Below are 24,716 nucleotides of genomic sequence, written 5' to 3'. Positions count from 1 at the left end.
AAATTAAAAATATAAATTTTATATTAAAATAGAATAGAGCTAATTAAAACAAGAATTTTGACACTAATTTCAAAGAATTTGGCCTAAAATTAGACCGAACAAGCCGAACCGAGCGAACTAGACCCAAAATGGCCCAAGAACCCAGTCCAACCCAAACCATCACTAAATGAATCCAGCCCTTCCTTTCTTCCTTCCATTTTCACGCTGCAACAATTTGGGAAAGGGGAAGAACATGTAAACTCCATAACCCTAACACCATCTTCAAACTACCATATCTTGCTAATCTGAGCTCCGATTGCCGCACCGTTTACGGCCACGCCACCACCGCGTCAAACTCAACGAATCTACCAGAAAAATTTCATAGGTAAGTCACTCTATCACTCCAGCCTCTCTATCCCTCAATTTTCGAAATTTAAGAGAATCCAAGTTGAGAATTAGTTGATTTTGGTTCTCTAGGTTCAATCTAGCTTGTGGAGCTTGTTGGACTTGGCTCTCTTGGTCCGTGAGTACGGTGAGGTCTTTAACCCTAGTTTTAGTATGTTAAATTGGAAATTTTGAGTATATATGGTGATATATGTATATTAGGCTTGTATATGTGTGTGTTGGAGTTTGCTTGAGTACATTGGAGGCTTAGTGGAGTTTGGGAGACCTTGCCTTGGAGATTTTGAACCTTGAGGGTTGTGTTTGGTTCCTTGGTGGTGTCTCAGAAAATACGTGAAAATCGGTCAATGTATGGTTTAGGTTTCACATGTTTAATATATAATGTTCTGTGAAAACGTAGGCTAGGTGACCATAGAATAGGTTGGAACGTATGAGTACATTTAATGCTTAGTGACTTTGATAAGAATTGTGATATGGATTTGGTGCTTGTTGGATAAGTATTAATTGATATTTAATGCTGGTTGGATAAGAGTTTAGTGATGAGTCGATGATGATATGTGTTTGTATATATATAATGAATAGGGATATGCTTATCTTGTTGATTATTTGAGATGCTGATGCATGATTTGGGTGAATTGAAAAATGGTAAGGATGAGGAGAGTGTCGTGGTATTGATATAGATGTGTTGTGTTGATGGATATAAGATGGAAAGTTGAGTTTTAAAGAAAATGGAGGTTTTGAGGGTGTAAAAAATTGGTTTTTGGGCCGAAGTTCGACGAGGCATAACTTGGCTTTCGGACCCCTAAATGATTTCAAATTTATTTCATATGAAAATTGGGTCCGTGAAGTTTACGCCGTTCGAAGAACGGAAGGAAAATGATTTAAAAAGAAAAAGTTATGCGCGTCGGAAGTTTGGGATTGAAATTGGAAATTCTGCAGCTTTTTCAAACTTAGCAAAACTTTTGGAAAAACGTACGCTCACGCGTACGCGTGGCCCATGCGTACGAGTGACCCGGTATTTGCGTATGCGTCCAGTTGCTCGCGAAGCAACCAGGGAGTTTGCGTACGCGAGTGAAGGCTTTTCACGTCCACGCGTACGCATGGCTCACGCGTACGCGTGACCGGGGATTTGCGTACGCGAGCAAGCCTTTTTGCACGCCCACGCGTACGCGTGTCCCCTGTTCTAGCAAAAATTGATTTTGTATTTTTAAATCAAATTTCAAACTTCTAAACCTCTATTTTCATCCTTTTAGCCTCAAATCATAGTATTAGTTCTAGTAATAGGATGTAGATAGGAAATTGAGATAACTTGAGGGCGAAGTAAAGTGGGAAAAATGATGAAATGAATATGGAAAAGAGTATATTGGAGTATATATGATACCATGGCTTATATGATATGATTATGCAAAAATTACATTGATTATGAAAATTATTTGGCTTATATACTCAATTGATCTGAGATACGAGTTTTCCTGAGTAAAGTATCGTGACTTGCCACCACGTGTACCAGGTTGAGACTCGATACTCTGTTGACCCTACGACGTAAGTGTGACCGGGCACTTATAAATTCCTGGGAATGTTGACCCCCATTGAGTAATTGTATATATTTGAGAAAAGCTATGCATAGACTCTTGGGGATATGCGTCGATGGACAGTCCAAGGGTTTAGCAAACCGGACTTGTCGGGTTGGCTTGATAACCGACAGATGAGCCTCATCAGCTATAGGACAGACATACATCATATGGATTTTGTTTGTTTTATTTACTTTGCATTACTTGGTAATGCCTAACTGAATATATTATGTTAATTGTTATATTTGCTATTTGCACTACTTGTCTTCTACCTGTGCCTGCAATTGTCTGTTTGTCTGTCCTTACAAAATCATCGGAGATGGAGGTACGGAGGAAGGGTGAACATGTTTAGAGTTAAGGTTAAGTTAAGCTAGGTTTAGAATTCCCTAGAAGACCACCCTTTTTATGGTTTCTGTTTAGTGATTTTAAGCTTTATAATCTGAGTGTCGACGTTCTAGGATTGCCTCTGCCATTCCCAAGACCTTATATCTTATATCCGTGGCACCTTTATCATGTTGAGAACCTCCGGTTCTCATCCCATGCTGTGTTGTTGTTTTCAGATGCAGGTCGAGAGGCTCCTCGCTAGGCGTTTGGACTTCTGAAGTGGAGCGGTTTTTGGGTTTCCTTTTGGTGTATAGTTTATGTTTATATATGTACTTAACTCTCCAAACAGCTACTCTATTTTGTACCTGTTAGAGGTTTATGGAGAATTAGGGTTTATCTTTGTATTTTGGATTTTGGGATATATATATATATATCTGACTAGCCTTGGCTTCACAGGTTGAGTTAGGAGCTAGTTATTCTGTATCCTTGACTCTCTATTCTCACTTTTGTTTATTTATGCCTATGATCGTTAGGTTTCTTCGCACGCAAGTAATCTCGTTTCCTGAGCGTTGCGCTTTTATTTTCGCAATTTTTGTTTCACTTGCTTTTCAAGGCTCCTAGTTTATTATATTTTTCTGCTATTATATGTATATATTTTATTTTAGAGGTCGAAATACCACACCACCTCGATTTTACGGCTTAAGCGTAAAGCTTTGTGTGGTAGGGTGTTACAATATTTAGCTGTTTGTTTTAAAAAAATTTAATTCATTTTTAAAAATTGTCTTTGAAAATATGTTATTTTAAAATTTAATTTATCCAAATAATTTATTCTTACAAAAAATTATTATGGTAAAATTTAAAAATTTTATTTTTATTCTAAAAGCAACAATAAAAATTAAAAAGTTTCATAAAGGTGTAATTGAGTAAATTCCAAACCAATTTGATTTATTCATATAACTTGCTCTTAAAAGAATTGATTGGTATTTACTAAAAATTACTAATTTTCTAACTGAACTCAAAAAATAGAAAAATAACATTAACATTCCAAATTACCAATATTACCACAAGTGTGAAAAAGGGTGTCGATGAAAATTTCTAAGATAAATAGAATTTAATAGTTTTGTTTAACACTACATAGTATAAGTATAAATCGAATCAAAGTTATTCGATTTAATGTATATGTGTTGTGCAGTAGTAAATCGAGTTAATTAGATTCAATTTACTAAGGAAGCTACGTATTCAGTAAATCGAATCTGGTTATATTGATTTATATTAAATACAAATTATTTTTACACTAAATTAAATTAAATTCATTCGATTTATCATGTATCACCCTAAATCGACGTCATTTGATTTGATTTACATGAAGGAAATGTAAATCGACTTCAGTTGTTTCGATTTACATACAATTATTCAGGATATGCATGTAACAAAAATTAAAATAGAACATTGATATAATTTTAAAGATAAAATAATTTACGAGTGTAAATTACTCTAAAAAAGGATAAGTAAACTATCAAATATTTAAATAATATTTGAATTTTTTTAAACTTTGTTACACTTTATAATATTATAATTTTGTTTGACTTTACGTAATTCAAATTTTGTTATTCAAAATTATTTAACAATCTTAATTATAAAAAAAATTTATTTTATTCTTTATAAAGATTATGTTATTCTTTATATAAATTCTTTTATTCTTTTAATTATAAAAAAATATTTTTTTGTTGTGTATTAAAATTGTTTTATTCTTTTACGTGAAAAATATTTTTTGTTTAAAATTTTTTATTCGAAACTGTTATAATCAAGTTGGAACCATATACCGTATAAAAATTTTTTAAATTATTTTAAATTTTAATTATTTTATTGTGATGTTATATATTTTTGTTTATATATTAACATTATGTCTGTTATGAATTATTTTTTAGATAAAATAATTAATACAATAAAGTTTTAGTCTGAAATATATCATAATTTTTTAAGAATGTTATCTTTGCATTGTATTTCATAATTTTTATGTTTAAAACTCTCAGTTTCATCTATTGTTTTATAGAATTATTTATTTATTTATTTCATATATGATATGATAAATTTTGCTTTTGCCTGAATTTATCATTATAATTTTTAGTAATTAAAGAAGTAATAATAAAATGTATGAATTAGATAAGTATTTTGTCGGATTAAATAAGGGAACTAAAATATGAACCTATTGTTGGGAAACTCCACATAACAGTATACTCATACATTATCTTTAATCGATTATACCGTGCATGATTTTAATAATTATAAAAGATAGTTAAATTATTTTAAATTATTGGTGTTTTGTTTTCGTTAAAATTCACATATTTTATTTTAATTTTTAGATATATGTATTATAAGTATCATTTTTGGTTTTTATAAAATTTTATGTAGATAGACTTGAATTATTTTTGGTTAGGTGTAACACCTAACTTTTAGCACATCATGATCATATCAAAAGTAAGGCGTTACTAATCTATTTTTCTTTATTATCTATTTAATATTGAGTCTTTACATCGGTATCGCGTTTTAGTTTTTAAGAAAATTTCAGAAAATTATTTTTAGTAATTAAAATTACATAATTATTAATAACAATAAATGCTATACAAATAAATTCAATATAAAACTTGAAGAACAATGCTAGAGAACCAAAATGATATTAGCCAAAAACCAGCCAGAATACTTTTGGGTGAATCCAAAATTTCTACGAATTAATATATATGGATGTTTTTTCTGCTAAGTATCAGAATGTTTCTTTTTCATACTAAATGGATGTTCTTTTATATATTTTTCGAATTTTTTTGTATTGCAAATGTGAATGTCTCTATTTCTTTAAGAATTTCATTTTTTTTAAATTTTATAGATATTTAATTATTTTTGCTAAAATATAACTGAATATTTCTTTTGTTAAGTATTAGGATGTTTTTTTTTTCATATTAAATGAATATTTTTTTATATTTCTGTAATTGTGTAATTTATAGTCTCTTTAATCATTAAAACGGCACCTAATATCCCAAAACGCAGAAAGCAACTGTGTCTAAGGTGGGATTCAAACTCACCTCCCATGAGATTTTAATTATATGACATTTGGTACCTTTCAATTTTTGTAAAATGTGACACTGACATCCCGTATAAACACAACACTAACTGCCGCTCATGATTTGTATCATTGACAAATCTAGGGATTTCATTTGTAGTTTATTATCTGAAGTCAGTGTAACCTACCTTTAGTTTTTTGGGTAATATCTAAGGTGTATTCATCACGTGAGAAAAATCAAGAGCCAAGAAGAGTTCATCAGCTAGAAGGATACCAAGAAAAACCCTAAATGAATCCAATAAAATTGATTCAGATCGAACTGGCATTTCTGAAAATATTGTTTGGCTGGTAATCTTGGTTCCATATACTTTTCCAAACTTGAATACAATACCTATCCCTCTGGATAAAATAAAAATTAAAGCAACAAGGGCGAGGGAACTCTATAAAAACAATAGGTATCACAAGTAATTCTACTAATCGTCCGCAGCTCCATACTGAATCTTCGAACCTGTCACTGAAAGGGTGGAAGATTTTAGGGGTGAGAACAAACCGCACGTTCTCAGTAGGGAATGGGAATGCCGTAAATGTAATAAAATAAAGTGCAAATAATTAACTTTACTCAATAAAACTATATTTTTATCAAACCCTTTAAAAATACTCTTGGTTCTACTTTAGCTAACTAATTACCTCTTTTAAAAATCTCTAAACTCAAAACAAATTTTAAATATAAAACTAGTCACATTACCCGTCTCTCAGTTACATAGTTAATCCTCAGTCAAATGTCAATTCGTAATCACTTTAATACATTCACAAACAAATAATACAAGCAAGAGATTCAATTCAATGTACAAGCAAGTCACAACAAGACAAACAACACAATCACAAAGAAATAAGATAAGCAAGCGCAATCAAATGCAAATGTGCAAACAACATGATGCATGTCTATTCTTAACGCAAGCCATGAGCTCATGTGTCGGTTGCTTACCTGCTCCCGACATTACCCGAACACAAGTCCCAGATATGGCTTTCCAGATGCTTACAGTGTGCTTATAAGTCGTACGGCTAGGCCGCATACAATGTGACTTTCCAAATCAATAAGCGTACATCTGGAAAACAGTTCTCAGTGTGTGGGCGTCCCCACTTTACATTTGGCACTAAGGCCCAAACAATATCACATCTGTTCTCCTGTGGCAGACAATCTCTTTAAGTTAATATATTCTTTAAATCCTTGTTCTCTGCTCTCCTGTGGCAGAGATTCCTTTAATTATCTCTCTTTTCTTTACTTTCCGTTCTTCTTCTTTTCCTTCTTATCAAACCGAACTCAAAACATAACTTAAAACAAAATCCCTTCTAAAAATACTGAGTTTAAAACATTATTTTTCTTAATAAATTGAATTGAAAACAAAAATCTTTTTGTAATAAATCGAAATCAAACAATATTCTCAAATCAGATTTGTTTTTAAATAACACTTTAAATAAAGTCTTAATTTTATAAAAATTCGCCAGCATTTCCTCTAAAATTAGGACTATGCCACCCTTTCAGGTCCCTACCAAATTATTTTCAATTCTCCATTTGTTACCAATAAATCAACCAACGCTTTCTCAAACTCTTTCCAACAGTTTTAAATCCAAGTATTCCTTACTTTAGAAATATAAATCAAACCTTTTAATATAAAACCATTTTTTCGACATGTGTAAATATATAAACCTATTATTTTTTCAACATAGAAACATTTCTCAAAATAAGCTTATAAGTCGAATTTTCAAATCAAAATCACCTTTTTGTATATCTTTATAAAAACTTGGACAGGACCTCTCTTAACATTCGAATTCACCACTCTTACGAGCTCCTTCATTCTCTTAACAATTCCCAAATCATTACAACAATACTTACTATTATCAAACAAATCTCAATCATCAATCAAGCTAAAAAATTAACATGACTAGAAATTCCAGCAACATTCACAGCCTCAATCCAAACTCAATTCATATCTCAGTTTAACAAACAACACCAATTAAACACCATTCACAACCACAATTCAACAAATTCACATCAATTAGTAATACTAGATTCTCGTAAATTATTTACAATTATTCAATAAACTTTATAAGCATTCTTAAATTAAAAATTTAACTTTAAAAACAAGCCCCTACCTTCGTATGAAATCAAAATTAACGAAAGCTTTAGAGAAATTTTTTGACCGAACTGCTAAAGAAAAATGCGTCAGAAATTATCTTTGTCTCCTAAAACTCCAGTTGGCCAAACTCAAGGGATAAGGGAGCTACGTCACCGTCAACTTCCACCGATTAAAAGTGACACCAACATGCAATATGTAAAAGAAAAGAATACAAACACTTTTATCGAATTAGATTTTTTATTGGAGTTACGAATTAGAAGAAATCGGAAAGGAAGCTTCATGGTCCCATAACCTCCCGTTCACTATATATATATATATACACATATGCATGGAACCCACGTTTCAAATTTCCTTCCCTTTATTCTCTTAATGTGTCGTGCCTTATTTCGTTTTTTTTGCTTCCAAATGTCTTTTCTTTTGCTTCCAAATGGCTTCGGCCAATTCTTTCTTTCTTTTCCTTTTATTTTTTTAAACTTTAATAATAATAATAATAATAATAATAATAATAATAATAATAATAATAATCAATTTAAAAATTTTTTTGCCTATTAAAATAATTTTTAATAAATATTTTAAATTAATAGAATAAATTATAATTAAATTAAATTTCAATAATCACAAAATTCTATTTATTTATATTGGTAAAATAATTTTTTTAAAAACAAAATTTTAACAAATATAATGAGTCATAAATAATTAATTATTTAATTTTTAAAAATCTGGGTCTTACATTAGGCACTTCCACTTTTTTTAACTTGATTTTCATTAGGGGTGTTCATGGATCGGATCCGATCCGCATATACGCGGTGTTTATCCGAATCCGATCCGAAAATTTCGGATATGGATCCGATCCGCAAGGCTATCGGACTGGATCGGATCATATCTGCACACTAATTGGATCAGATTGCAGATTTTGTGTAGGTATCCACATATCCGATCCGCATATCCGCGTATCCACAAAAATAAAGAAATAAATAAGTAAATATTCTTTTTATATTTTATTTCAACTAATAATTATCATATATGTTGTATTAATTTAATTTATTATTTAAAAAAGTATGTTTAATATTATTTTAAGAACAAACATATTTAAAAAATAGAAAAAATGAATTTTATTGATATTTTTTTAATAAAAATAAACTTTTAAAAATATTTTTGTGTTTTGCGGATATATTCGATATCCGATCTGATCCAATCTGCAAATGTGCGGATCGAATCTAAACTAAAAAACTGCGGATATTAGATCCGATCTGATCCAATAATTTTAGTGTGGATCGGATCGAAAATTTGGCCATATCCGATCCGATCCAATCCGCGTTCACCCCTAATTTTCATAATGGCATTAAATAGATATATTTTTTTAAGACCAATTATGCTTATAAATTATGTGTACTATCAATACATTAAAATGCTAGGATATACTGATAAGATAATTTAAAAGTTAATTTTTAAAAATTTATTTATTTATTAAAAATGCATTATCATACAAAACTTAAATATGTATAAAATACCAATTGTTTATATTATCATCTCATCTATTGTTTGGACCAGCTTCATTGCAATGAGCTTCTAGTAATATTTAAAAAGATAAAATATATTAAAACATTATTTTGGAGTTAATAGGAAGGAAATTAGTGATCAAAGTGTATAAAAATATAGTATATATTTTGTAAAGACTACTAAAATAAATGATAAAAATATAGTGATAAAATGATTAAAAAAAATAATTAGAAGGAATATATGCAATAGGTGATTCAGATAGAACATTGTTTTAAAATGGTGGTAGAGGATCAATATTTTCAGCCGATAAATCATTACGTGAAAATAGTGGTGGAGAGCCAATATTTCTAGATTATTACAACTTAGTTGCTGCATACTACAAGAAAAAATATTTTTAGCGACAAATTTTTAGCGGTCATAATATTATTGCCACAATTTTTTTTAAAATCATCTTTTAGTGGCAATTATATATTTACCATTAATACTATAAATTTTAACGGTAATTTAAACTATGGCCACTAAAAAGAAATTAAAATTTTAAAAAATAACAACAAACTTAAACTGCTAAACCAAAAATATCTTGACTCTGGGAGGCTCGCATTTCACACAAACTACTCTCAATACTTTATTCCCTCCGAAAACCATCTCCATCATTGTTTCTTCTTCTTCTTATTCTTCTTCTTCTTCACCGCTCGAATCTCTTCCAAGTTTTCATATCAATGTTAATCGCGATCTGAATCCTTTTCTCGGACAAGCTAGTGCTGATTTTGATTTTGATTGAAATCTGAATCGTGCTCTAGTCATCAGGTATGAGTTTCTTAATCTCCCTCTCAATTCTGATTCTTGTGCTCCCAATTTGTGTTCTATCGCAACCTGATGCTTTTTTCCAATTTTTTTTGGTTCAATATACATTGTTGAAATTCAATTGTCAATGTTATTCTGAATATTTATTTGATAGGATGAATTAGAATTATTAGAATACAAAACTGAGCTTGGCAATATCTGGTTCCACTTTTATGCTTCGATCTTTGTAAATAGGCAGAATAATTAGACCATTAATTAACCCCAAACACCTCTAACACTTTGACGCGTGCATAGATCTTGAGCAGGGGTTTAGTGTTGGGAGTGTTGCTGTTTGCTCTCGTCTTCGTATTTGTCTCTGCAGACGATGTTGTTGTGCTCACCGAAGATAACTTTGTGAAGGAGGTTGGTCAGGACAGAGGAGCACTTGTTGAGTTTTACGCTCCTTGGTAAAAAAATAAAATAATCACCAATTCATTTTTGGTTCCTTTATTGATTTAATTTTTACCTTATCTAGGGTTTAGTTTAGTATACAGTTTGAATAGAATGTGTTATTGTCCTTTTTCTCTTTGATTTTGTAGATTAATAGATGTTTAACCTTATATTCTTTGATTTGATTCCTTTAACATAAGTTATTAGGTGATAAGATCTCTGTATAATTGACATTAGAGAGAGTGAGGGTACCAACGAGACTTTTTTTTTGTGCCAAATGAAGGTTCTGAGTTCGTTATATATATAGTTGCCAGGTTTTCACTCTGTCAGGTGATTCATTATGGCGATCCAGCAAAGATAAGATGCACATTTATTTTTCTAATTCTCGATCTGTGTTTCTCATACCACTTTTTTGTTATCATAGGTGTGGGCACTGTAAAAAGCTTGCCCCTGAATATGAAAAGCTCAGTTCCATCTTCAAGAAAGCCAAATCTGTTTTAATTGGCAAGGTAAGCAAGCACAAGTGGTGTTTCTCACTTTTTCTATATTGAACACCTTTCTATAAAATACTATGAACTGTGTATAATTTCTCTGTTTTCCTTACAAACTATTCATACTCAATTAGTCCTTTAAATCATACTTTTTTTTATTTATTTATGTTGTGCGTGTGGTTGAATTAGATATGAGAGCATTCAGCAAGTTTAGGGGGTTGGAGTTGTTCTTCAAAGACGAGAGCAGGCATGGCGTTTCCATGTTTTTATCTCTACGAGCTTGTTCAGCACGCTGGAAATGTATTGCTTAGATTGTAAGTGCTTTTTTCATATCTCCGATGAAGCCTATGCATTTCAGGTATTTATATATGCACAAAAATTTTTAAACAAGATATTCTCCTCAATGATCTTAATAATGAATTAAATAATTTAATTATTTTGGAATTTTTATTTTTTTCTGCTTAGAGTTAATGATGTGCTAAAGTAAAGAACAAAGGGGGTATAATAGGCTCAACATTGGTTTGAAAAGAATAATGAAAGGGTAAGGCCATATGGATATGTAAGCTCAGTGAAACAAAGGCCTCAATCATGTAAGTGTATGCATACATCAAATAATGGAAATATAGAATTAAGCAAGACAAAGATCACAATTTTAGAGAGAACAACACACATCAAAAATAAAATTTTGGTTGATAAAATGCAACCAATCAAATAGGTTCAAAATCTCACAGGTTTTGTGTGTTCAAGCTCTAAACAATGTTCCAGTATAATATTTCTTCAAACAAGTTTAACATTAAATTTTATTCAAATTAGTGAAATGCTCTAAAAGGTTTCTTGAAAAAGAAAATATTACTTCAACCAAGTGGTAAAATATGCACAAAATCAAATAATCATGCAATCAAACATGCAAATGCAACAACTAACAAGGAAAATAAACCATTGGTGTTGAGATAGAAGAGTAACTAACCCATGGAGATCGATATCGACCTCCCCACACTTAAAGATTGCACCGTCCTCGGTGCATGCTGAGATGTACAAGTGGACGGGTTGCTACAACTGACGCTTGTAGATAGAGGCGCCTTAGCTGGAGGTCTCTTGGTTCCTCTCCGTGCCGATGTCTTATCAGTGGCCTTCTCTTTTCTTTTCTTGGTACCCATGCCTAAGGAAGAGGAAAAAGGAAGAGTGTGAAATATAGAAAACCCAGACCGGAAGGGAGGAAATTCCAAGTGATAAGAAATGTCAAAGGAAAGATGATAGCCCAACTACATGGTAGCTACAACATGTAGGGAAGACAACAATAACGATCAAAAAAGGAAATTCAAAATAATTAGATGCAAGAGGGTAAAAACATGCAAATAATGCAAATAGGCATGAGAAGCATAGCTCAAGCATCAAGTAATAAATGTGCCAAATTAAAGAGCATGTGTAATGATGACAATTGTGAATGATAATCCCAAATACATTGGGTGTGCAAGTTAAAATAGAGATGAAAATAATGTAATCCAAATGTATATGAGAGCCATAAGTAAATGTCAATTGTCAAATCTCTTCTCAGAGTAGCCACATGCTCAAATAAAATAAGGTACTATCCAAATAAAACACCAACACCAACATAAAAATGCATGAAAAAGAATTGAAAAAGAAACCAAAAGGAAAGAACAAATAAATGCATTAAATTAAAGGGATAGAAGAGTAGAGGGGGAGAAGAAGAGAAAGAAAGAAGAAAGAAGAAGAAAGAAATTAGGATTTGGGGAAGAAAAGATAAGATATTTTGGCTGATCTGGATATTCTGTGCGCCGCATGCGACGCGGACGCGTGGGTCACGTGGTCGCGTGGTGTGCGATTTTTGTCAAGTGACGCGGACGCGTGGGTCACGCGGTCGCGTCACTTGATTTTTGTGAATGGCGCGAGAGCAGCGACGCGTTCGCGCAACTCTCTGTCTAAAACTTACTTTGCAAAAATTTTTGGGTGACGCATTCGCGTGGGTGACGCGATCGCGTGAATGGCCATAATTGCAAACCGATGCGGACGCGTAGGGCACGCGTTCGCGTGGGAGGGCTTGTGCTTCTAGCACGAGTCCAGCCCAGCTCCATCATAACTCTCTGCCATATACCCTTTTTACGTCGGTTTTTAGGGGACGCGTTCACGTGGGTGACGCGGACGCGTGTGAGGAATTTTTTGCAAATGACGCAGACGCGTCAGCGACACGGTCGTGTGGATCAATTTGTGCCAAAGGCACACCTCCAGCCACGCTCTCGCGTGACTCTCTGTCCAATTCTCTTTTCTTCAAAACGCACTGGTGACACGGACGCGTCAGCGACGCTGCCGCGTCGCGTGCGTGCTTTTCTTTTTTTTTTTTTTAATAATGCAGTATGCAGAATGCAATACTAATATGAACGTTATGCATAATTCCAGGTCCAATCAAAACTCAAAAACAAACAAAACAGACTAGAATTAAAACTGAAAAAGGGACGATCATACCATGGTGGGTTGTCTCCCACCTAGTACTTTTAGTTAAAGTCCTTAAGTTGGACATTTGGGGAGTCCTTTGTTATGGTGGCTTGTGCTTGTACTGATCCTTGAATCCCCACCAATGTTTATAATTTCAATGGCCTCCGGGATCCCAAACTAGGCGCAAAAAGCTTTCAAGCAGGTTAAAGCAAGTGACAAGGCCCCAAGAGTGTTGATTTCTAGACTGAATTCCGGGGTCTCAGACCTTGCTTTTGCACCCGTCTTCTTGTTGACCATCTTTGTTCCAACCGGGTGGTAAGCAATCCGAATTCTGACTGAGGCATCCAAACAGCTTCCTAGACCCATACAATTTAGTATTCTTCCAACCATGATACTTCAGTTTGGAGCATGCAACCATATTGAACCTTGCATGACAATTCTTACCACTAACCATCTCCCTCTTACTCTTATAGCCACAAAGAGCTCTAAGTTGACCATCTGTCTCAAGTAAACCATATTCAAGTGGGATGAGAAAGCTAAGGGATATGAATTTTACCCACTTGAATGTTGTGAAGGATGATGGTGACTTAGGCGGAGAGGTCTCCAATAACTTTGGCAAGGTGATTTCAAGCTCCACTCCCTTGTGCTCTTTGACAACTTCCACCTCTTTGCAAACTTCTTCAATTTCAACCTCTTCCTTTTGGTAGCTTTCTTCTAATTCAATCTCTTCTTCATTACTTACCAAGGGCATGGGAGGTTGTGCTTCTTCTTCTTTAATTTCCATCTCTTGATCAACCTCTTCAAAGTCTTTAGCCATGATATGCCTTGGAGGTTGTACACCCTCTTCAACATCAAATTCAAACTTCTCGGTGGAATCCTGTACAGTTCTCGATTCCCATGGAGGTTCAGCATCTCCTAAATCTTCAACCATTTCTTCCTCTGCAACTATTATGGCTTCCTCCACTTGTTCCAATACAAAGCCATGCTCCTCATTGTCCACCGACCAGAACGGCGCCATTTTGAAGAACGAAACTCTCGCGCAATCTAAACTTTTTGCAAATAAATTTCCGTTGTAAGTATAGCTTCTAGACCGACAAGAATTCCTTTCTTACAAAAGTTTTGGTTGTCACAAGTAACAAACCCCTTTGAAATTGATAACCGAAGTATTTAACCTCGGGTTGTCTTCTCAAGGAATTGCAAGGAGGTGTTCTTATTATTGGTTGTGAGTCTTGTAAATTGGGGGTTTTTTAAAATAAGGAACAAGTAAGTAAAATAACAAGTCGTTAAAATAATAACTAATAAAGCTCTTGGCAAGGTATGAGAATTGGAAGTCCTATCCTAGTTATCCTTATTGATGGTGATGAGAATTGAGTTTTAATCCCACTTAGTTAACCTTTACTAAAGCAAAGGAAAGTCAAGTGGACTAATTAGTTTGATCCTCAAGTCCTAGTTAATCCCTGTGGGAAGACTAGCTTTAGAGTGATCTAGATCAAATAGTAATCTGCCAATTTCAACCACTGCTGAGTTTGAAAACTCAAGTGTTACCAATTACTTAACCAAAGCCAAAAGGAAGAAAATATCTAAATTAAATTAAAAGCATTCATAAATAGAATAAAGCAATCATAAATCTAAAACACATCAAATTACGTTTAAACATAAATTCAAATCTAACATGGAAAAGTTCATAAAGTAAATTAGGAAAATAAATAAAAGGAACGTTGAACTTGAGAAGTAGTTGAAATCCTAAATCCTTTAAGAGGAATTCTAATCCTAAAATCTAAGAGAGAGGAGAGAACCTCTCTCTCTCTCTAAAAACTACATCTAAATTATGAAAAGTGAATTATGAGTTGTCTCCTTCATGCTACGCTCTTCTTTTGATTCTCCACATGCAGCCATGGGAGTACTTTGAGTGCTCAGATGTTGAGAAGCTAATTTATTTACCACCTCGGTTAAGGCAGTCGCGAGTTCCAGTACATCCCTTTGCATCTTCGCTTGCCCTTAAAGAAGACCACGAAGGAAGTCATCCATTGAAGATTGGGGTGGATATGAGGGTTCATTATTTTGGAGAAATGGTTCATAATAGGAAGGTGGTTCTTCTTGATAAGGATATGGAGATGGTGAATATTGAGGTGGTGGTTCTGGGTGTGGTTCATATGGTGGTTGGTGTGGTGGATACAGGTTAGGGTCATATGGTGGTGTTTGGTGGTAAGGGGCTTGTGAGTATGGTGGTTCAAAGTTGTGTTGAGGAGATGGTTCATAAGCATATGGCGGGGCTTGTTGGTAACTACAAGGGGGTCCACCATAGTCATAATTTTGGTATGCATCACAGAATGGTTGTTGGTTATAGTGCATTGGAGGGGGTTGTTGCCAAGAGGGTTGATCAAATCCTTGTGGCTCCTCCCATCTTTGATTCTTCCAACCTTGATGCCTATTTTCATTATAGTTTCCATTCCTTACAACAACATTGGAACTAAACTTAAAGCGATGGGGGTGAGAACTCATAATAGCAAATAAAAATTAAAAACGAAAATAAAAACAAACTTTAAATTAAAAGGTTATTGAAATTTAAATTTTTGAATTTGAATATTAAATTTTGAATTTTGAATTTTAAATTTTAAATTTTGAATTTTGAATTTTGAAAAAGTCAACAATATAAGATAAAGATTTGAAAAAGATTTAAATTTTGAAAAGGTTTGATTTTTAAAATTTTAAATTTAAATTTTGAATTTTGAATTTTGAATTTTGGAATTTAATTGAAATTTGAAATTTAAATTTGAAATAAGATAAGATAAGATTTTGAAAAAGATATGATTTTTGAAAAAAATATTTGAATTTTGAAATTTAAAACTAAGATAAGATAAGATAAAAAAATAAAATAAAATCTGAAATTTTTTTTATAACTAAATAAAACACCAATAACCTCTTAATTTACGAAAAAGCAAAAATAAAAATAAAAATAAAAATAGATCAAAAAGTAAATATTTACAATAACCAATAATAAGGCACACGTTTGCAATTCCCTGGCAACGGCGCCATTTTGAACGAGCAGATTTTCTATCGGTAAAGAATAAAAGTAATCGCGTTGTAAGTATAGTTTCTAAACCAACAGAAAATCCTTTCGTACAAAAGTTTTGATTGTCACAAGTAACAAACCCAATAAAATTTATAAACCGAAGTATTCAAACCTCGGGTCGTCTTCTCAAGGAATTGCAGGGATGTATGACTTATTATTAGCTATGGAAAAGGTAGAATTTTTGGGTTTTTGAAATAAGGAGCAAGTAATTTAAATGACAAGAAAAATAAATTAATAATAATGAAATCTCTTGGCAAGGTATGAAAATTTGGAAGTCCTATCCTAGTTATCCTTATCGATGGTGATGAGAATTGAGTTTTAATCCCACTTAGTTAACCTTTACTAAAGCAAAGGAAAGTCAAGTGGATTAATTAGTTTGATCCTCAAGTCCTGGCCAACTCCTAAGAAAGGACTAGAGTTATCGGAATTCAATTCAATTAGCAAAAATAACAATTATCAATCACGATGAGTTTGATAACTCAAGAGTCTCCAATTAATCAATTAAAGCCGAGAATATGAAGAGCTAAATAAAAATCATAAATCTAAAATACCTCAATTGCATTAATAAAAGAAAATCAATCTAAACATAAAGAGTTCATAAGCCAAATTGGTAACATAAGTCAGATACGAATAAAAGCATTAGAATAAATAAAAATATAAAAGGAATATTGAACCTGAGAAGAAGTTGAAATCCTAAATCCTTTAAGAGGAATCCTAATCCTAAAACCTAAGAGAGAGGAGAGAACCTCTCTCTCTAAAAACTACATCTAAATTATGAAAAGTGAATAATGGAAGACGTGTGATGAATGGATGTATTCTCCCACTTTATAGCCTCTAATCTGTGTTTTCTGGGCCGAGAACTGGGTCAGAAACAGCCCAGAATTCGCTGGTTTCAAATTCAAACACGCTAGTTTTTCGCCACTGCGACGCGTCCGCATAGATCACGCGTTCGCATCACTTATCATCAGAACAACTATGGCAAATTATCTATCAAATCGAAGTCTCGGATGTTAACTTTCCAACACAACTGGAACCGCATTATTTGGACCTCTGTAGCTCAAGTTATGGTCGATTTAGTACCAAGAGGTCAGGCTGGACAGCTTTAGCAGTTCCTTCAGATTCTTGTATTCCTTCCACTTTTGCATGCTTCCTTTCCATCCTCTAAGTCATTCCTGCCCTATAAACTCTGAAATCACTTAACACACATATCAAGGCATCTAATGGTAATGAGAGAGGATTAATATTAGCAAATATAAGGCCAAAGAAGCATGTTTTCAATCATAGCACAAAATCAGGAAGGAGAATGTAAAACCATGCAAATAGTATGAATAAGTGTATGAAAGATTGATAAAATCCACTCAATTGAGCACAAGATAAACCATAAAATAGGGTTTATCAGCTTCCCACTGTAGCCGAAGGTGGAGCACTAAGCAATCCACTCCCCTTCGCGATCCTACTCAAAACGCCACAGACAAGGTCGGATCTTCCGGATCAGGGAATGATGCTTCTCAAACTCTGGCCTTAACGCCACAGAGACCTCAGTAACCCACGGTCAATGAGATTTTATGTCACTTATCCAAAGTCGCCCAGGCATGCTATTGGAATCCGCAGTACACTCTCTAGCTGTGGTTCAATGCTATCCGGGTCAGGATTCACACGGAACCCATGTAGAATAAGGATGATTGTCATGGGTCATCCTCAATTCATGAGATGAAGAATGAAAGTGCATAAGAGAATGGAATCAAACGTATATTGAAATAGAAACAGTAATATTATTAATCCATGAGAATCAGCAGAGCTCCTAATCCTAACTTAGGAGGTTTTAGTAGCTCATAGCTTACAGAAAAGTAATGAAAGATTCGAATGGGCAAAGATGAGGCCGAAGATCCTAAACATAGGTGATCTTCTCCTATATATAATAATTTAACAACTAAGAAGTACAAAAGTATGATAGATTAGACTAGAGGTGCGAAATCCATCCTTGGGCTCACTTTGGTTGAGTACTTGGGCTGAGCTTTGGCATCCAACTTGAGGAATGGGAGTTGAACCACGCTACCTTGTGCTTGGGTTGGCGTTGAACGCCCCAAAGGGGGTGGTTCTTGGGCGTTCAACACTAGCTTGTCTCCTTGGGGTGTTGAACGCCAGAAAGGAGGTAGGTTTTGGGCGTTCAACGCCCAATATGGGCAGGCTCCTTCGAAAAAAAGTATAGACCATTATATATTTCTAGAAAGCTCAAGAAGTTAGCTTTCCAGCACCGTTGAGAATGCGTCATTTGGACCTTTGTAATTCCAGAAATTCTCGTTTGAGTGCACAGAGATCAGAATCTGACAGCATCTGCTACGCTTTCCTTGCCTCTGATTCAGACTTTGCCAAAGCTCCTTAATTTCAGCCACAAATTATCTGAAATCATCATAAAACACAGGAACTCAAAGTAGAATCCAAAAATGTGAATTTTGTACTAAAACCTATGAAAATGTAATGAAACTTAAACAAAACACACTAAAACAATAAGAAAAAGATAGCAAAAAGTGTATAAAATATCCGCTCATCAGTGGTCAGCCTACTCCTACAAGAGGGGGTCCCTGGAAGGATATCTGTCATTTACAAATCAGGGAGCCACATGTGAGAGAGAAGATTATCAGAAGCTTGTCTATGGAGTTAGGGAATGGCCGAACAATTCGTTTCTGGGAGGATAGCTGGTTACCTAGTGGTGTGTTGAAAGATGTGTTTCCAAGACTTTTCTCAGTCTCAAACCTTAAAGGATCTGTTATAGGAGAGTGTGGATTTTGGGATGGGTTAGAGTGGATTTGGAGTTTCCAATGGAGGAGAGAGTTATTCCAATGGGAGTTGGAGCTTGTAAACCACCTTCATGAGATATTACAATCAATTAAGCTAACAAATGAGAGAGAGAATAGAGTGGTCTGGAAGTTTGATAGGTCTGGTATTTATTCGACTAACTCCTTTGTACATGTGTTGCAGGAAGAAGTTCTTCCGGAGGAAATCACAAACTATAGCTTCACTAGTACTATTTGGAGAGGCCTCGTCCCACCAAGGATTGAGCTGTTTTCTTGGTTTGTGTTGGTTGGCAGGGTGAATACTAAGGATAGACTGTGTAGATTAGGTGTTCTTGACCAGAATGATAATATGTATGTGTTATGTTGTAAGTCTGTAGAGTCTGCTTTTCATTTGTTTATAAGTTGTGAGCTCATTTGGCAGGTGTGGTGTGCTTGGCTGTTTGCTCTTGGGAGGATATGGACTATGCCAGGTTCACTAAAGCAACACTTTGAAAGTTGGACGAATATTTCAACGTGAAAGGATGAGAGGAAGCGGTGCTTCGTTGGTTTCTTTACTGTCATTTGGACAATCTGGCTAGAAAGAAATGATAGAATCTTCAAAAATTAAGCCTCAAGTGTGATGGAAATTATGAACAGGTTCTTTACTTTTTATGATGATTGGATTGGTGGTGAACCCTTTGATTGTTGATGACAATGCCAAAGATAACTAGGGGTTGTTATGAACTTTGAGTTGTCAGCTATTGTATGTTGTTTTACTTTGGTTTTTTAATGTTCCACCTTATTGTGAGCATATTTGAGCATTATTAGAAGTGACCGTTTATTGTGTATGAATTGGAGTTTAAAAAATAAAAATTATTTAAACTAATAGAATATATATATACAACCAAATCAAACTAATAAAATATTACATTGTGAATACTAAAAATAAAGAAATATGGAACTATTTTAAACTTAACAAAGAACTGTAAAAAAAAAGAAAAACAGAATAAAAGATATAAACAATAAAGGCAAAGATTATTAAAAAATATATTATGAATAAGAATTGAACACGTATAAAATTGAGATGTATAATTTTTTTTCCACAAAAAATTACCTAATTAGAACTAATAGAATATACTTAGTTCAGTTTTCTTTAGCATCTTTTCTATTATTCTTAAAAAATTAAATTTTATATATTTATTTTTAAAATTTTTAATTTAATATTGATAATTAAAAATAAAAAATGAAATTAAATAAGGTATGATAAAAAAATATTATGTTATTATTATGTGTAACAAACATATAAAATCAATATGAACATATTCACAAAATACTCATTTATAAATGTTTTTAAATTTATTTATTTTTTAATTAATTTAATTTGAAGCGAATACAAAAATCTAAATTCTAAACATTCACTACAAGAATAAGGCCGATTAGCTACAACAAAAACAGTCGGAAAATCATCACTAATCTGACGCAAAATATAATTTGTGACAGATTAGCTACCGTCTAGCAACCAATGCTTTCCTCGCTAATTACAAGTCGCAGATCAGTGAGGCAAACACATTAGTCGCTAATTCATCGGAAAAGTTTTTTAGGGACCGAATAGATAATCGCAAATCCATCACTAAATTAAAAGCTAATTCCATAGAAGAAATAGACTAACACGTAGTCGCTAATTAGCGTCAAACTCTAGCGCAGTAAACTCATCGCTAAATCGAAGCTAACTTCGTAGACAAAATGGAATACTTAGTTGACGCTAATTAGTGACGATTTTTTCCGAATCTAACCCGTCGCAAGTTGTTCGCTAATACGATCGCAAATCTATCACAATTTGTAGCAAATCTATAGCTAATCTTTAAAAATCCTTAATTAAATTTGTAGGAATTTTGTCACTAAGCCAAAGCCAATCTAAATGAGAAAGCAAAGTTCCGAAGTAGTCGCTAATTTGCTAGAAAATATGTATTTAATTAGTTGCAATACTATTGCAAATGTCATTGCAAATTCCTTTTAAACTAGTAACAAATCGATAAATATTTCGCACTACAAGAAAAATTGGCTTTTGCTACACTTTTAAAGCGTGCCAAAAATGCAAAAAAATATAGTGATATCTTTTCACCACGCTTTTAAAGCATTCCAAAAAGTGGATATACAACAACGCTTTTAGAAACGTGCCAATTGAGTTGGTTTTGGCCACGCTTCAAAAGCGTGCCAATAGGAGACATAGCCACACTTTTGAAGGGAGAAAATAAGAAAATATAAAAAGAATTGATTTTTTTATTAATTTACATGAATTATTTACATGCTACAATTATAATTTAAAAAATTAAAATTCTATAATAAAACTAATAATTTAATTTACATACTGCAAATGTAATGCCAATAAGCCATAACAACCTCTTTGTTTCAAGCTGAAATATGAAGAAAAATGCCTGACCCATTTTTGGTAAATTTACCGAAAAACCATTAATTGAGTGTTGATTACTTCATCAGTTCTGCATAGTTCTGCATATTACAAAAAAAAACACAAATCAATAGAAAAATAAAAAAAAATTGTCCATACATGAAGTCACAGAACTAACCAAACTAACCCATGATACAGAATTTCATAAATGGATTCATACAAGATGATCACCAAAAAAGTAGCAAGAAATTCAACAAAAAAGAAAAGAAAAAAAATTCATAATCATAAAATCCAACAATAGTCAAAATCAAAAGTACTGCACTACACTACACAACATCATGTGATTTTTGTTTGCATGCAAAAGAAATTAATCAAAATAAACAACAGAATCAAATAGAAGAAAACAAGATGAGAAAATTATATGAAATTATTATCAAGAGAGAAAAAGAAGTGCAAAACAATTAGTATAAATTAAACAAAAGGCATAAAGTGATGATGATGATATAGAATCTTGGATATGTGTGATATATAAATACATGTGTTGTTTAACTCATTTTCAATTACTAATCAATTCCTTTGTAATCCGATCATATCTCGTATGTCCTTATTTCAATAGAACAATTTTATCACTTAAACATTCAACTTAAATTCTTGTTACTTCTTTACTCCCCACCGCTTAGTCCCGTATAACAAAATGACGAAAGTTAATTTTAAAATAATGAGCAAATATGAGTTTACATTCTAAATTCAGTATATATGTCCTTTCTATACACAATTAAGGGTAGTCCACGCCTCACACTGTTTAAAACATACCTAACATATGTGTATATAACTTTTCTCCAACATCCTAAATACCTACTATCATATTTGTTTCCACGACAAAATAGAAAGAGAAAATTCCATGACTTTGAAATTAGTTCATATACTCAAACCACAAGAGAATATAATACAGTTTATTATTTTATGGTTAAGTTTTGCACCCGATATAGTGATAAGTTCTTATAGAAATAAAATTGATGAACTACTCCTAAATTTTAGAATTAAACATATTAATTCCAAATAAAATGATTACTCCATAATTTTGTAAAAATATAATTTGGTAGAGGAATTAATTAAACTATTTAAAATTTTAAAAGATTAATTTATCCTTTTGTTTTATAAGAGACTCATTTGCTTAATATTTTAAAAGAGAGAAATTAAACAATCAATTTTCTTTAATTACTCACTAATTTGTGAAGCAAAAATATAAAAGGGACCGTTTAGGTTCTTACTCTTAAGAAAAATCCTCCATCCATTAGACTAGCAACTTTTAAAACAATTTATCTCACCTCTATAATAGGAGGAATCAATGGTCTTTTCCATTTCAACTCTTTGGTTAAGAAGTCCAATTTCTTCTCTTCATTCCACTCACTGTATGTACCCATTCTCAAGTACTTGGTAATTGCATCAACTGTTTCAGAATGTCTAGTAGATTCCTATGACAGATCTAATTTTCAGGGCACATGTGATCATAAAAGGAAAAATGAGCAACATATTATTCATACCTGATGAAAATCAAACTTCATTAACATCATTCCAAAGGTAGAAACTCTTCGAATTAAGTCAGCTAGTCGACCATCAGCTAGCACTGCAGGTCCACATGATTGCTGAGGAAATCGAGAGTTAAAATAAAACTTTGAAAGGACAACTTTGAAGGGTATATATAACTATTTAAGTCCTTAACCCACAACTTAAGCGTTTAGGAGATAGAATTCACGCATGGTATCAAAGCCTATAACAGAAATTGTTTCTCATTCTTCTAAGTATTAATTGAATTTAACATAGGTTACATGTGGTATGTGTATTGTCAAAGCTTAAAACTCAAGAAAAAGACTATTGTGAGATTACATATTAAATATATAACCATTTATGATCATGTACCTCTACCAATAGCTTAAGCTTTTGGGGTAAGATATTTCATTATAGGATGAAAAGTAGCAGTAGGAGAAAGCACCAGAGATTCATAACAGAGGAGCAGAGGTTCCAAAAGCTGATCTGTTGTTTCATAAAAATCAGATGGATTTTGCTCACATGGACAATCCTCTAAAAGAAACTCTAGCCGACTTTGAGTTCTTTAAAGCTAAACACATGGAACAGAAAATGAATTCGTTCACTACAATATTATAAATTATAAACTAATTATTTCAATTACTTGCTAAAGACAAAACTGAAAATCAACAAGTTTACATAATAGTATAGATAAATGCATTAACTTTAAGGTGAAAATTTGCATACAGTTGTCTGCATGTGAAATTGATAGTTGAAGATTATTAGATGACAATTTCGTCAAATATGTCAAATCATCTAGCGGTTCTTATCTGTTAACTTTACATAGAGACAATTGTAGTTTCTACCTAAATTTAATGGATCATCATAAATTAACCTTTTATGGACAATTATAAATCTATTTGTGAAATAAAAGTCAAATAGGAATGCCATTCACTCTTTATTAAGAATTAATCGTGCAACAAGTTCTATGATTAGTTAATGATTCGTCACAATCACAAACATCCATAATCTTTCAAGTAAGGGAAAAATTAAGCCAAACCATATGAGACAAGAGAGGAATGGTAGCGGATATTTATATTCTCTAGGCCTCAAAAGTGGGAACTTCTTAACTGTACGGCCAACTTCAACACCCTTAGATTCATAAGCCTGCAGTTGATTATACTCAAACACGGTCTTATTCCACTGCTTTCTGTAATCATTGTCCATATAGAAGTTTCTTAGCATCTCAGATAAAATATCATTGAATATAGTCACGCTCAAATAATTAAAATCAATTAAAATCAATAACAATTAACAAATTAAAAAAATTACAGTAGCAGGCTGGCAGCAGCTAGCACTGAAGAACAACAAATCAATAGCAAGAACAAATTAATAGCAAGAAATAGCAACAACAAATAATAGCAGTAGTGCAATGAAGAACAGAGAAACAATAGCAAGAACAACAAACAATAGCAAGAACAGAGATCGAAAATCAAGAAGCAAAAAATAGCAAGAAGAGATTGAATCAGAAATTGAAGAACCAACCTGACTCTCCATTCTTGATGAGTTGATGATGGAGTGGCAAAGTGCAGGGAGGACCACGGAAAGAGAGAGGCGCTACGAGGACGACGGCGTCCTGCACTGCTGATGGAGAGTTGCTATGGCCTGTGTGGAGAACGACGACGTGTTGCTGGCCTGCTGCTGCGTGGAGCCTTGCCAGGGAGGACGACGGAGAGAGAGAGGTGCTACGAGGAAGGGGGGAAGAGGAAAGGGTCGCGGGACACGAGCAAG

The sequence above is a fragment of the Arachis hypogaea genome, chromosome 12 (genome assembly GCF_003086295.3).
Source record: "Arachis hypogaea cultivar Tifrunner chromosome 12, arahy.Tifrunner.gnm2.J5K5, whole genome shotgun sequence".
NCBI lineage: Eukaryota > Viridiplantae > Streptophyta > Magnoliopsida > Fabales > Fabaceae > Arachis > Arachis hypogaea.
The sequence above is the reverse complement of the archived record's forward strand: the minus strand, read 5'-3'. Positions refer to the sequence as shown.